We start from the raw sequence: 13590 nt of genomic DNA, 5'->3' as shown, positions 1-13590 counted from the left end.
GATGCATAGGATTTGCGTGGTGGGCTAAAAGAAGAGCATTGCAGGGAGGGGAAAAATGAGCAAAGGAATAACAAACAAACAAACAAAAATCCAGGACCTTCTTGGGGGCAGTGAGGAATTTACCCTGATTCAAGAGTTGTATGCTGGGAATATAAGGCTGATAAAGTATCTAAGTCCTGTGAAGACAAAATTTGTTCAGTGTCAGCTTTGTACACAGCATTGAAAAAGTGTACAATGAGTTTTGATCACTGGCTGTGGAAAATTCAAAGTCTTTAAGAGGCAGTAAGAGTGACAGGACTTCCTAGCATGTGGGGAACCTGTAGGTTTTTTTTGGAAATAATGGAGGAAGGAGAGAAACTAAGTTGGATTTTAAAAATATAGGCAGGGGTTGCAGGCAGAATCTGGGAGAACATTACAGGCATGATCACAGAAATAATAGTAAGTCTGAAGCAGATACAGTCAACATGGATTTGGAAAAAAAAAGTAAATGACAAAACTCTGGCAGAGGTGGAACAATAGGCCACTGTAACAAATTATTACAAATTTAGTGGCTTACTACAAGACAAGTATATCATTTTACACTTCTGTACCATAGGAGTCCAACACAGGTCTTGTTTAGCTAAAATCTATGTGTGCACAGCACTGTGTTCTTCTTGGAGGCTCCAGAGGATAATTTGTTTCCTTTCACTTTCTAGCTTCTGGGGGCCTCCTGCATGCCCTAGCCATAGCCCCTTCCTCTGTTTTCAAAGCTATCAACATCACCTTGCTTTGACCGTTCTTCTGTCACTTCCCCCTGACTTTCCTCTTTTGCTTCTATGGTCTACATTTAAGGTCATTCTAATGGCATTGATCAAGCTGCATGTTCCTGGGTAATCTTCCTATCTTAACGTCAGCTGCTGAACAACCTTAATTTCTCTTTGCCATGAATCCTAAACATACTCACAGGTTTTAGAGATTTGGATGAGGGCATCTTAGAAGAGAGGTCACATTCTGTTTGTTCCTTTCACCTAGACATGTGGAAACTATCTTAGATTCTCCTCTTGTCTGCAATTTCCGAATTTAATCTATTATCTAATTCTGTGCTACCACCTCAGGGCCTCTGGGACAAGTGTTCCTTGGAGATTCTTCAAAGACCCCTATTTAAAGCAATGGAAAAATCGAGCAGACTATGAATACACATTCATGCCAATGCAGGTATGTCAGTCATGGCAGTTGCTTTATTTGCATTTTATATTGGAATTCCAAGTAATACTTGTTTTGTTGTTGAAGGAAAGGTGGAGGATGTCACAGAAATTTTATTTAAAAAAGTTGAAATTGGGCTGGGCATGGCGGCTCATGACTCTAATCTCAGCACTTTGGGAGTCTGAGGTCTGCAGATCACTTGAGGCCAGGAGTTCAAAACCAGCTTGGGCAATATGGCAAACCCTGTTCTCTACTAAAATTATAAAATTTACCCTGGCATGATGGTGCATGCCATTAATCCCAGCTACTCAGGAGGCTGAGGCAATAGAATCTCCTGAACCAGGGAGGTGGAATTTGTAGTGAGCTAAGATCATGTCACTCTCTTGGAATCTTTAATCTAAACCTGTGCTGTCCATTACATAGCCACTATCTCATGTAGCTATTCTTGTTTAATGAAAATTGAGTTCTACAGTTACAATAGCCACATTTCTAATACTCACTGGCTTTCATATTGGACAGCACAGATGTACAACATTTGCATCCTTGGAGAAAGTTCCACAGATTGGACGGTGTAGAATCCTAACATGTGTCTCACCTTTGCCCAATACCTTCAAGTATTTGCGAAGTGATTGCAGCTATTCCCTTCCCTTCCTGTGATAACGGGGTAATTTTCTCCCAGGGTTTCCAATTCTTCCACTTTACCTGTCAGTTTTTCTTTGCCAAAATTGAATGAAAAATTACAGCCTTCTTGCTTCTTCAGCTGTTTACAAAAGGAAAACCAAATTGGCAACTCACAATAAGCATGGAATGTATATAAAGTAAACGTTATCTTATCTTCTGTCCATCTGTGTAGTTGGTAACAGCACCCTCATGCAATTGTTCTTCGAGCTCCCTTCTGTCTGTCCGATGACTTAGCACCATGCTGTTTGCCCATTTCTGGCTTTTCATATAGGGATGAGTGTAGGGATGCATGTTATATCCCTTACGCATACACTGACACACCCACACCCACATGCTGCTTCAGTGTTTTTGCTGAAGAAAGTAACAAGCACTTCTTTTGGCAAACTTCAGCTCTAAAATTTAGCACAGCAATAATTCATGGTATCATTGTTTACTTTATTCAATTTTCCACTGCCCAGTCTTTCTGCCTTCACCTTCTCTGAAGAATTATTGCCAGTTCCTCCAGTTTTTCATGGCTTTTTGTATCATTCTTGCTTGTCTTTGTTACCCAATTTTTCTATCTCAATCTGTTTTTCATCTCTTTTCTAAAGCAGGGGCAAAAGTTTTCTCTGCAAGACCAGATAGTGAATATTGTTGGCTCTGTGGGATACCCTCGTTGCAGATACTTAACTCTGCCATTGAAGGGTGAGGGCAGCTTAGATCGTAGTGAGAAAGTGGACAAGTCTATAGTCCCCCACCTCACATGGTATTTTAAATCCTACTTCATCGTACGCAGAGTCTTCTATCTGCCTTTCCTTCAACAGACATAACCCTCCAATTCTAAAGTTAGAACTGCCAGCTGTGCCTTGATTTTCTTTATAAAATGTGTCATTCATTAGCACGTGCATATCATGTTTCTTCTGATTTCATTTTGTGTAGGTGAATCATCAGAAAGTCCGGTGAGGCTTGATGAGCCTTGCCTTCTAACTCACCTCAGATGTGTCTTCCAGGAGTTTGACTAACTGCTTGTTTACTCAATTTCCACCCCATGTTGAAAATTTTACCAGTCACCACTTCTCAGTTTGCATTTGGCCTTCCATGTTATTCTAGATAATACTAATTGAGCATGTCCTCTGAGTCAGACGCTGTGCTGGGTACTTTACCGTAAGGTGCTACAAAATTACCACTATTTCCATAAAGAGAAAACCAACAGTAGATTAAGGGCTCCCTGTGGTCACATTGCAAGTAAGTAGCAGAGCTACATAGAACCTAACTTCATTTGATTTCAAATCCCTTATGTGAAAAATACACACAGTGGGGTTACCATTGAGTATATCCATCCATGTTCCCACCCATCTGTTATTCATCTGTATTTTAATTATCTGTGCTAGAAGCCATGGAACGGCTTGTATTTTTTCCCCACTTTCTCATAGGTTCATTTCTTTTGCAAATCTGTTGAAGTGTTATTTATTTATTTTTGAGTCAGGATATTTTAACTTACAGTAGTGTGAGGTAATTCTCCCCTGTCAGCCTCCAGAGTAGCTGGGAATACAGGCACACACCACCATGCCCAGAAATTTTGGTATGTATCTGTAGAGATCTATTTTTTTGTAGACAAGTATTTCTTCTTTCATGCTGTTACCTTGGCTAGTCTCAAACTCCTGGGCTCAAGCAGGCTGCCTGCAGCAGCCCTCCAAAGTGCTGGGATTACAGGCATGAGCTATTACACCTGTCCCAATCTGTTAAACTTTGTTGTAAGATCTCTCAGTGCCTCAGAATGTCTTCCTTTATGGATTATTTCTTTCATCTTTTATAGAATACAAAACTTCCTTTCTTATAAATTGGTGTATTAAGAGGCATATCATAGTCTTTTTTATTTGCAAGGACATATATTTATAACACACATCGTTCAGGTAGAAAGAAGACAAATAGAACACAAAGGGCTACATTGCCTCTCTTTTCTCGGGAAGTGACATGAGGGAGAGTTAGTTTTAGCTTCCCCCAACGGATGCCTTATGGAAATTTCTAAGGCACGCTAATTAATTCCTTGGTCTTCTCACCACTCTGTATGGTCCTTAATTTATCATCTACGTCTGTTAAATCTTCTAAGTGTCATTGCTAATTCTAAATGCTCCAGTCCAAGTGAAGCCTAGTTCACTCCAACAGACACTCAGGGTCCTTTCAGCTGAATGTGCCATACTTTCAGATCATGAGAATGTTGTCTGTGATTTAATATTAGAGGTCTTCTGGTTTTCTTATGGAAATATGTAGGATTCTACAAGAAATATCACAGTTATATCATTTGTTTATTCCAGAAGTCATGCATCTTCACTAGTATGTGGGAAATGGTGACAAGCTTACTGGCAACTTCCAGGTTTAAGTTAGAAAGTAAAACAAAGGAAGAATTTTACATTTCCCATTAGTCACCTTTGAATTTCAGTATTGACCGCTAAAAATATGTACTGTTTTTTACTTCATTAGGAGCCACATATTGAAGATCGTGTCTAGGAGCTTCTACTTTGTAATTGTTGGCCACCATGATAATCCAGTTTTTGAAACGGAGTTTTTGTGAGCTGGGAAGGTAGAATCCACAGAGCATGTGGAAGCTTACATTTCATAAGAATTTTTATTCTATTATAACAATATAGTGTAATGTGATTTCAGAACTGGAAGATCTGGACAGTGGAGGTAAATGAAATCCAACACAATTAAATGAGGTTTGCTGTGGAGTCCCAGAGACTGATAGAAGCCAGCCAGGGAATATCCTGGGATTTGTTTATTTATACTTTAATTCAGCACAGACTAGCATGACCTCTGACTTTCCTATGATATTCAGTTCACTTTTCCCATGACATTCAGTTCACTATGTTAGCCACTATGAGCACTTAAAAACCTAGTCCACCTGTAGCAAGTTGCAGCCTTGTAATGCCATCCATCAATGTTCAGGCAGTTTTCATGAATCATATTTTTCATCAGGACCTACTAGGTTTCATCCATTAAAATTCAGGCAGTTTTCAGGAATCATGTTTTTCATCAGGACCTCCAGGGTTAAAATGACCCACAGTGACCCTCCATGGCACTTCCTGGCTGGGTCATACGTGCATGCTTTCCTCCCCAGTGACCACCTTGGCAATGCAAAGGAAGCTCAAAAGCAGCACCAGAGATGATGACACCTGATTTTTTATCAAGAATGTTTCCAGAAACCAGGCTTGGCTCGAGAACACATTGTCATTCAGAGTAAACAGGCCTATAGATTTTTGACATGAGAAGAGCCCAGTCCTTTCCAATTTATGTTTCTAATATGTTGCTTGCATGTTTGCACTGTTTCTCTCAAGCACCCAAGCCAGCTTTAATGACCTTTGAGGAATTGATATTGTAAGTTACTTGCAATATATAATATTTAAGTGTGTGATACTTTCCAACTATTCAGGACTTGTCACCAAAATATGATAGACAAGATTATGTGCCAGGTGTTGTTGTAACATTATCTTCTCATATTATGAGAACACTACTCATTAAAACTTGTTTTGAGTACTTGTAGCAGTATTGCTTTCTAGGATGCAGCTACTTGTATATAATTTCTGTGCACTCCACTGGCCCTGTGGTAGACAAAGGAGCACACATAAAAATAACTTGTTGCATACATTGATTTTAATTCTTTCTCCTGCTACCATTCACCTTATTAAGGCATTTTCACAATTTGCTGCTAATGCTTCAGAATTCATCATCATTGTAAAAGAAACCACTGCTTGATCAAGACACAAAAACATCCATTTATCTAAAGATTCACTTAGGTTTGTCCTGACAACGTGAGTGATGTAAAACATGCTTTAGATTTCTGAGGGATTTTGGTGCAATCAGCCACCCTCCTCCAGCCCAGGATTGGGAACAGCTTCCTTGGTGAGGAGACTGTCTCTGTTTCCTGTGGCTGTTGTAAGAAAGTACCAAAAATTTAGTGGCTTTGGACAGCAGAAATGTATTGCCTCATTTCTGAGTGCCACTGTCTAACATCAAGGTGTCAGTGGTGCCATGCTTCCTATGCAGGTCTTAAGGTAAGGTTCTGTTTGGTTTATGTCCCAGCTTCTGGAAGTTCCCTGCCTTGTGGCAGTGTAACTCCAGTCTTCCTGTGTTATTTTTTTTCCCTGTGTGCATCTCCAAATGTTCCTTTTTTCTAAATACATGAGTGGTTTTATTAGGGGCCCACCCTACCCTAAAATGACCTCATCTGAAATAACCATATCTACATGTAACCTCTCCTTCCAAATGCGGCCACATTTTGTGGTACTGTCACTTAGGACATCAACAAAGGAATTTTGGAAGGAATACACTTCAACCCATAACTGAGGTGTTATTTTAAAACTATATATTCTAAAAAAGAATTACATATAATGTAAAAACAGATCCCTTCTATGTCCCTTGAAAATAACAAACAAAGCAAATTCAAGCTGTTTTTTTTTTTTTTTCTGCACAAGAAAACCATCTACAGAATTTACAGAATGAAGGGCTGGGCGCGGTGGCTAACGCCTGTAATCCCAGCACTTTGGGAGGCTGAGACAGGTGGATAGCAAGGTCAGGAGATTGAGACCATCTTGGCTAACATGGTGAAACCTCGTCTCTACAAAAAATACAAAAAATTAGCCAGGCATGTTGGCAGGCACCTGTAGTCCCAACTACTCGGGAGGCTGAGGCAGGAGAAAGCCGTGAATCTGGGAGGCGGAGCTTGCAGTGAGCTAAGATGGCGCCACTGCACTCCAGCCTGGGCAACAGAGCGAGACTCCATGTCAAAAAAAAAAAAAAAAAAAAAAGAATTTACAGGATGGAATGTCGGCATTCTTCATTCCACGTGGATATGTTAATCTGTTGTTGCTCACACTGTCATTTATGACAAATGTCATCATCTGCACCAGTTCATAGCTCATGCTGCTCTCAATCTCACAGATGAGAACATGTGGCTTTTGAACAACATGTTCTTGAAAAGCATGGACAAGTCCAGCAAGTGGTTTGTGTCAACATTCATTACCGCAGGGCATATCTTTCTCTTTTTAGTAAAGGTAATTAACTAACGTTTGGTTTCACAAACTAGAAGAACATGGAACACAGATGCCAGGCTCTGAGACTGTACACTTCACAATTTGTGCGAATGTGAAAGTTTCCATTTATGGGGCTACTTTTGTTTTATTGGGGAGGAAATATTTTGTTGAACAGCTAATTTTTAAACTAAGTCTCATACCCACCAAAAACTTTATCTGAATCCTATCAGGGGTGATGTTACATTATTTTCTAGCTGTTTTTTCACTTAGAATGCTTATATTCTCTTTCTGGTAAAACTAAGCTAATTTTAATCCCAGTTAATGTATTCAAGTTTTCCATCACTAATACACGGTGTGTGACTAATTTGAAGAATATTGTATCAATGAACTGGTTGCTTTTTGTTTTTTATTTCTAAGAAAAATATTGCCTTAACTATGTCACATTTGAGATTTATTATGCTTCATCGCATAAGGCAAGAAGATGGAATAAATCACTTCTTTACTGATGTTTATGATTTACATATAAAAGTAAGGCATGTTCTATAATTTTAAAAATCTGACGATAGAAAAATAGATTCGACCTTTGTCAGGAAACTGGCCTTTTTAAGTAACTCCCTTAGGCTGCACAGCTTACCTTTCAGAATGCCTTTTCTCATCAGAACTATCTCGTCAACTCCCTTGGCAAGCAAATCTTCTCAGCCAGTTGAATAGGTATTTAGGAACACACTTACAACAGTTATTTGTGGAATATTGTGAAGGCAAATTGTTTTTATGTTTTCCTTCCTAGTGTTCATAGTTGATTTTATTAGGGAACGCTAAAGAGATCAAGGAAGCAGCCTATGTAAGGGAAAACTAATTAAAAATTTAATCTGAAATGTTTCCATCTACTTTCAAATAAATTGCTGTGCTATTAATAGAGATCATGAACTGGCAGGAATTGAGTTTTCTATGATCAAATAGTCATTGAAGAAGAATTGTGCCACTTGTATATTTGGTTTGTTTATTTGTGATTTTGTTGTTGTTGTGATGAAGCTTCGCTCTGTTGCCCAGGCTGGAGTGTAATGGCATGATCTTGACTCATTGCAACATTTGCCTCCCAGGCTCAAGTGACTCTCCTGCCTCAGTCTCTGGATAGCTGGGACTACAGGCCCCAACACCATGTGTGCCGAATTTTTGTGTTTTTAGTAGAGACAGGGTTTCACCATGTTAGCCAGACTGGTCTCGAACTCCTGGCCTCAGGTGATTTACCCACCTCTGCTTTCCAAAGCCCTGAGATTACAGGCGTGAGCCACGGCGACTGTCCCAGGTAGTTGATTTTAATGTAACAATCCAAAAATAAATGTCAGACTCAAGATTTGGTAGGTAGATTTAAAACTAACATATTCTGCGTTGGAAATGAAATGTGATAGCAGATACATTCACATTAATTCATTTATACATTTAGAGATGTTATAAAAATGTATAGTCAGTATACACAGCAGTACTAAAGAAGCCAAGGAAATACGTGTGCAGTGCTAAGTGCTGCATATATGCTTTTGCCAGTGGCTAGGAATAGTGGTCCTGTTGATTATTTCCTTTCCCTCAGAGAGTAAACCGTTGATACACATACTAGCAAAAAGTTGTAAAGCAGTTTTTAGGAGAGTTGTCAAAGAAAAGCCAGGATTACATTAACATTTGTACTCAGCCTTTTAGAAGTGTCAAAGGTCTCTATTTAAATAAATAAAAAATAGAGCAGACCATGAATACACACTCATATCAATGTAGGTACTTTGGTCACAGCAGTTGCTTCATTTGTATTATGTATTGGAATTCTCAGTAATGCTTGTTTTGTGGCTGAAGGGAAGGTGGAGGAAGTCATAGAATTTTTTTAAATTTATTTATTTATTATTATTATACTTTAGGTTTTAGGGTACATGTGAGCAACATGCAGGTTAATTACATATGTATACATGTGCCATGCTGGTGCGCTGCATCCACTAACTCGTCATCTAGCATTAGGTATATCTCCCAATGCTATCCCTCCCCCCTCCCCCCACCCCACAACAGTCCCCAGAGTGTGATGTTCCCCTTCCTGTGTCCATGTGTTCTCATTGTTCAGTTCCCACCTATGAGTGAGAATATGCGGTGTTTGATTTTTTGTTCTTGCGATAGTTTACTGAGAATGGTGATTTCCAATTTCATCCATGTTCCTACAAAGGACATGAACTCATCATTTTTTATGGCTGCATAGTATTCCATGGTGTATATGTGCCACATTTTCTTAATCCAGTCTATCATTGTTGGACATTTGGGTTGGTTCCAAGTCTTTGCTATTGTGACTAATACCGCAATAAACATACGTGTGCATGTGTCATTATAGCAGCATGATTTATAGTCCTTTGGGTATATACCCAGTAATGGGATGGCTGGGTCAAATGGAATTTCTAGTTCTAGATCCCTGAGGAATCGCCACACTGACTTCCACAAGGGTTGAACTAGTTTACAGTCCCACCAACAGTGTAAAAGTGTTCCTATTTCTCCACATCCTCTGCAGCACCTGTTGTTTCCTGACTTTTTAATGATTGCCATTCTAACTGGTGTGAGATGGTATCTCATTGTGATTTTGATTTGCATTTCTCTGATGGCCAGTGATGGTGAGCATTTTTTCATGTGTTTTTTGGCTGCATAAATATCTTCTTTTGAGAAGTGTCTGTTCATGTCCTTCGCCCACTTTTTGATGGGATTGTTTGTTTTTTCTTGTAAATTTGAGTTCATTGTAGATGTGGGATATTAGCCCTTTATCAGATGAGTTGGTTGCGAAAATTTTCTCCCATTTTGTAGGTTGCCTGTTCACTCTGATGGTAGTTTATTTTGCTGTGCAGAAGCTCTTTAGTGTAATTAGATCCCATTTGTCAATTTTGGCTTTTGTTGCCATTGCTTTTCATGTTTTAGACATGAAGTCCTTGCCCATGCCTATGTCCTGAATGGTAATGCCTAGGTTTTCTTCTAGGGTTTTTATGGTTTTGGTCTAACGTTTAAGTCTTTAATCCATCTTGAATTGATTTTTGTATAAGGTGTAAGGAAGGGATCCAGTTTCAACTTTCTACATATGTCTAGCCAGTTTTCCCAGCACCATTTATTAAATAGGGAATCCTTTCCCCATGGCTTGCTTTTCTCAGGTTTGTCAAAGATCAGATAGTTGTAGATATGTGGTGTTATTTCTGAGGGCTCTGTTCTGTTCCATTGATCTATATCTCTGTTTTGGTACCAGTACCATGCTGTTTTTGTTACTGTGGCCTTGTAGTATAGTTTGAAGTCAGGTAGTGTGATGCCTCCAGCTTTGTTCTTTTGGCTTAGGATTGACTTGGCGATGTGGGCTCTTTTTTGGTTCCATATGAACTTTGAAGTAGTTTTTTCCAATTCTGTGAAGAAAGTTGTTGTTAGCTTGATGGGGATGGCATTGAATCTATAAATTACCTTGGGCAGTATGGCCATTTTCACGATATTGATTCAACTTTTACAAAACGTTTGGAATTGGTGGATTATGCCTATAATCTCAGCATTTTGGGAGGCTGAGGTGATACACCAGAGGAGTCTGGGAACAGTCTCTTTGTTCCTATAACAAGATCTTACTGTAACATAGGTAATGTCCATTGAAAATCATGTTATGCAACCTGTTCTAATGGTGAGCACTTGAACAATTTTGTTCCATTCTGAGTTAATTTTAAGCAAGTAATTCTAAATTTTGTCTTGTGTCCTTGTGTAAAATAGCTACCATCATTTTTACCCCATTTTTTGATTTTTAAAATAAATATATTTGTCGAATATTGTGGTAGTTTAATATTCATTTCTAAAGTGCTGCCCACCACAGCTGTTTCTGTTGTGTTTCCCCTATTGGTAGTATCCAAACTAATATGATGTCTTAACCTGCTATACAGCACTCATATTGAAACAAACTAAATGCCAGAGCTATGGGTGCAGAAAAAGTTAAGACTCATCTAGAAATCTGGGAGCAATTTCAGCAAGCACGTATTTTTTTTTAATATGGTTGTTCCTGCCCTCAATGAGCATATCATCCCAAGGGTTTTGAGGAAATCCAGCCAAGAGCAGCAGGGTGAGTGACAGCAGGAAAACATGGCCCAGCTGCACAAAAGTGGCATATTGAAAATTGCTTTTTCTCTAGGCTAATGAAGGTGAGGTAGGAACTAGTAATCCAAATCCTGGGTGCATATTAGTAAAGTTAAGTGCCAAATTTCATGTGTCACCAATTCTTTGAAGGAGCTGGAAGGAAAGTGGGGCATTAAGTAAGACCTCCAATGTGGGCCACAGAGAAAAGTATTGCAGGTGTGATGGTGTGAAGAAAAGCACTGGGGCACATGGGTAGAGCTGTCAGCTGGTAGATAAGAGCTGATCATGAGGAAAGATAAGCTGGCAAAGCTTGGATCTGGTAGGTGATGTCCCTTGAAGGCTCTTTAACGTAAGAGCAATGAAATGAAATCAGTTTTAAAATAAGGCTCCCGTTAGCACATGTATATTAGCACTAAGTTAGTTATCTGCTTTAGTGCTCCAAAAGTGATACAGAAGAAATGTGCATATGGAGTTTCATCCTTTTGCTATAGCTGGAAACTTTCTAAGATAGTTCCCTTGGCATGGACATAGATACTCTCAATCTCTGTTTTGCCCATGCTGTACTTGTGATCTTTAACTTTTCAGTCACCTCAACACTTCCTGGTTGTCAGTCCGGAATTCCAGAAAGCACTGACTGTCCAGACACAACCTTTCACTGGGTACCACACTGGTGCATTTTTCTACTTACCACTTTACTACTCTACATGACATGTTTATTGTGAGAAAACTTACATGCTGGTGTCATAATATAAAAGTGAAAACTTAGGTTTTTACAGAAATGTAAACAGTTTTCCTCCAAGATAAGAAACAGTAGGAATCCTTTCTCTTCAACTAGGAAACTTCCCAAAGAAAGAAAATTAACAAAATATTTATTTAATTAGAATGGAATTATAATTTTATATCCTCTACTCAGCACATTGTACATAAGTTATTAAATGCACATTTGTCTATTCTCCAAGTTTTGTAGTTAGCCTTTTTCTAGAAACTGAACTCTCTCTATGGAAACGCTTTCTATTCATAGCTTGAATCTAGCTGGGTGTATGACAGACTGTATGGAGCAATTTCTGTACCACTGGGAACCACCCGTCCTTCAAACTATGGAGCATCATCTATGGTTCTTCTGTCCAGGATGGCTCTGAAGCTGCTTCTCACTACTCATGCTGCCACACTCACCACCTGCTTTGTTCTCCTATCATTTTCTATTGTATTTTTTATCAGATGTTTCCAGATGGCAATATTGGGTGGGGCCAGGAAGAGAAATGTTTTGATGTAATTTTTCAAAACTCTGCCCCCTACATGACAGCCACCTCCCCTCAACCAGCATGTCCTTTGATAACCCCGTAACTCCCCAGTTGTGGGTCTCATCCAGATTCAGTCCATGCTTCATTTAGCCTCTGTAGAGTCAGATAGTCACCAGCTGCACAGAATATGAACATCCCCAAGAGGCCACAATTTGCTTTATCAGGTCTGATCATTGCAGCAAGGATTTTTTTTGAAACAAACAAAAAAACCTTGAGAGAAAATCAGTAAACGATGTTCAGTAATAGAGGAGACACTAAGTAAATAGATGGGCTAGTAAAGATGTCTTTACTTACCCTCTGACCAAGTACAATCCTTAGTGTTTCCTCTGAGAGTGATAAGGTTAGCTCGTGTCTTGTGTGTTTTTTTTTTTTTTAGGTCACTTTTTAAAAATTTTATTATTATTATACTTTAAGTTTTAGGGTACATGTGCACAATGTGCAGGTTAGTTACATATGTATACATGTGCCATGCTGGTGCGCTGCACCCATTAGCTCGTCATTTAGCATTAGATATATCGCCTAAAGCTATCCCTCCCCCCTCCCCCCACCCCACAACAGTCTCCAGAGTGTGATGTTCCCTTTCCTGTGTCCATGTGTTCTCATTGTTCAGTTCCCACTTATGAGTGAGAATATGCAGTGTTTGGTTTTTTGTTCTTGCGATAGTTTACTGAGAATGATGATTTCCAATTTCATCCATGTCCCTACAAAGGGCATGAACTCATTATTTTTTATGATGTCTTGTGTTAAAAATGAATGGCTTAACTTCAACTAGGAAACTTTCCTCAAGGGTGAAGAAAGTAACAGAGATATTAAATATCCCATTAGTGGAATTGTAATTTTGTATCCTCCACACACACCTTGTATTTGTTAAATCAATGCAGATTTATTATCGATTGCAGTTTGATATCAATTGTTATCAATTGATATCAATTTGTTATCAAATGCAGATTTATCTTTTCTCCAATTTCAGTAGCTAGACTTTTTCTGAAATCTGAACGCTGTCAATGGAAATGCTTTTTATTCACAGACAGCTCGAATTTAGCTGGATGTGTGACAGATTGTATGAAGCAACTATTGTGCCGCTGTTAGCACTCCCTCCTCCTGGGGCTGTGAATCATGACCTATGGTGGTACAACTTCTTAATTACACACAAATTATGAGTAATTACTAGTAAGAATAACTCTAATGATATGTAGAATGAAAATAAAAAAGGTTAAGTCATTTTGAAAAGGATAAAGAATTAAATAAGAATGCACTGCAAATACATTAGATTTAATCTTTCATATCTAACTTTTTTTTTAGGAAATCAT

This window comes from Pongo abelii, chromosome Y, assembly GCF_028885655.2.
Source record: "Pongo abelii isolate AG06213 chromosome Y, NHGRI_mPonAbe1-v2.0_pri, whole genome shotgun sequence".
Classification (NCBI taxonomy): Eukaryota; Metazoa; Chordata; class Mammalia; order Primates; family Hominidae; genus Pongo; species Pongo abelii.
This window is presented reverse-complemented; position numbering follows the sequence as displayed.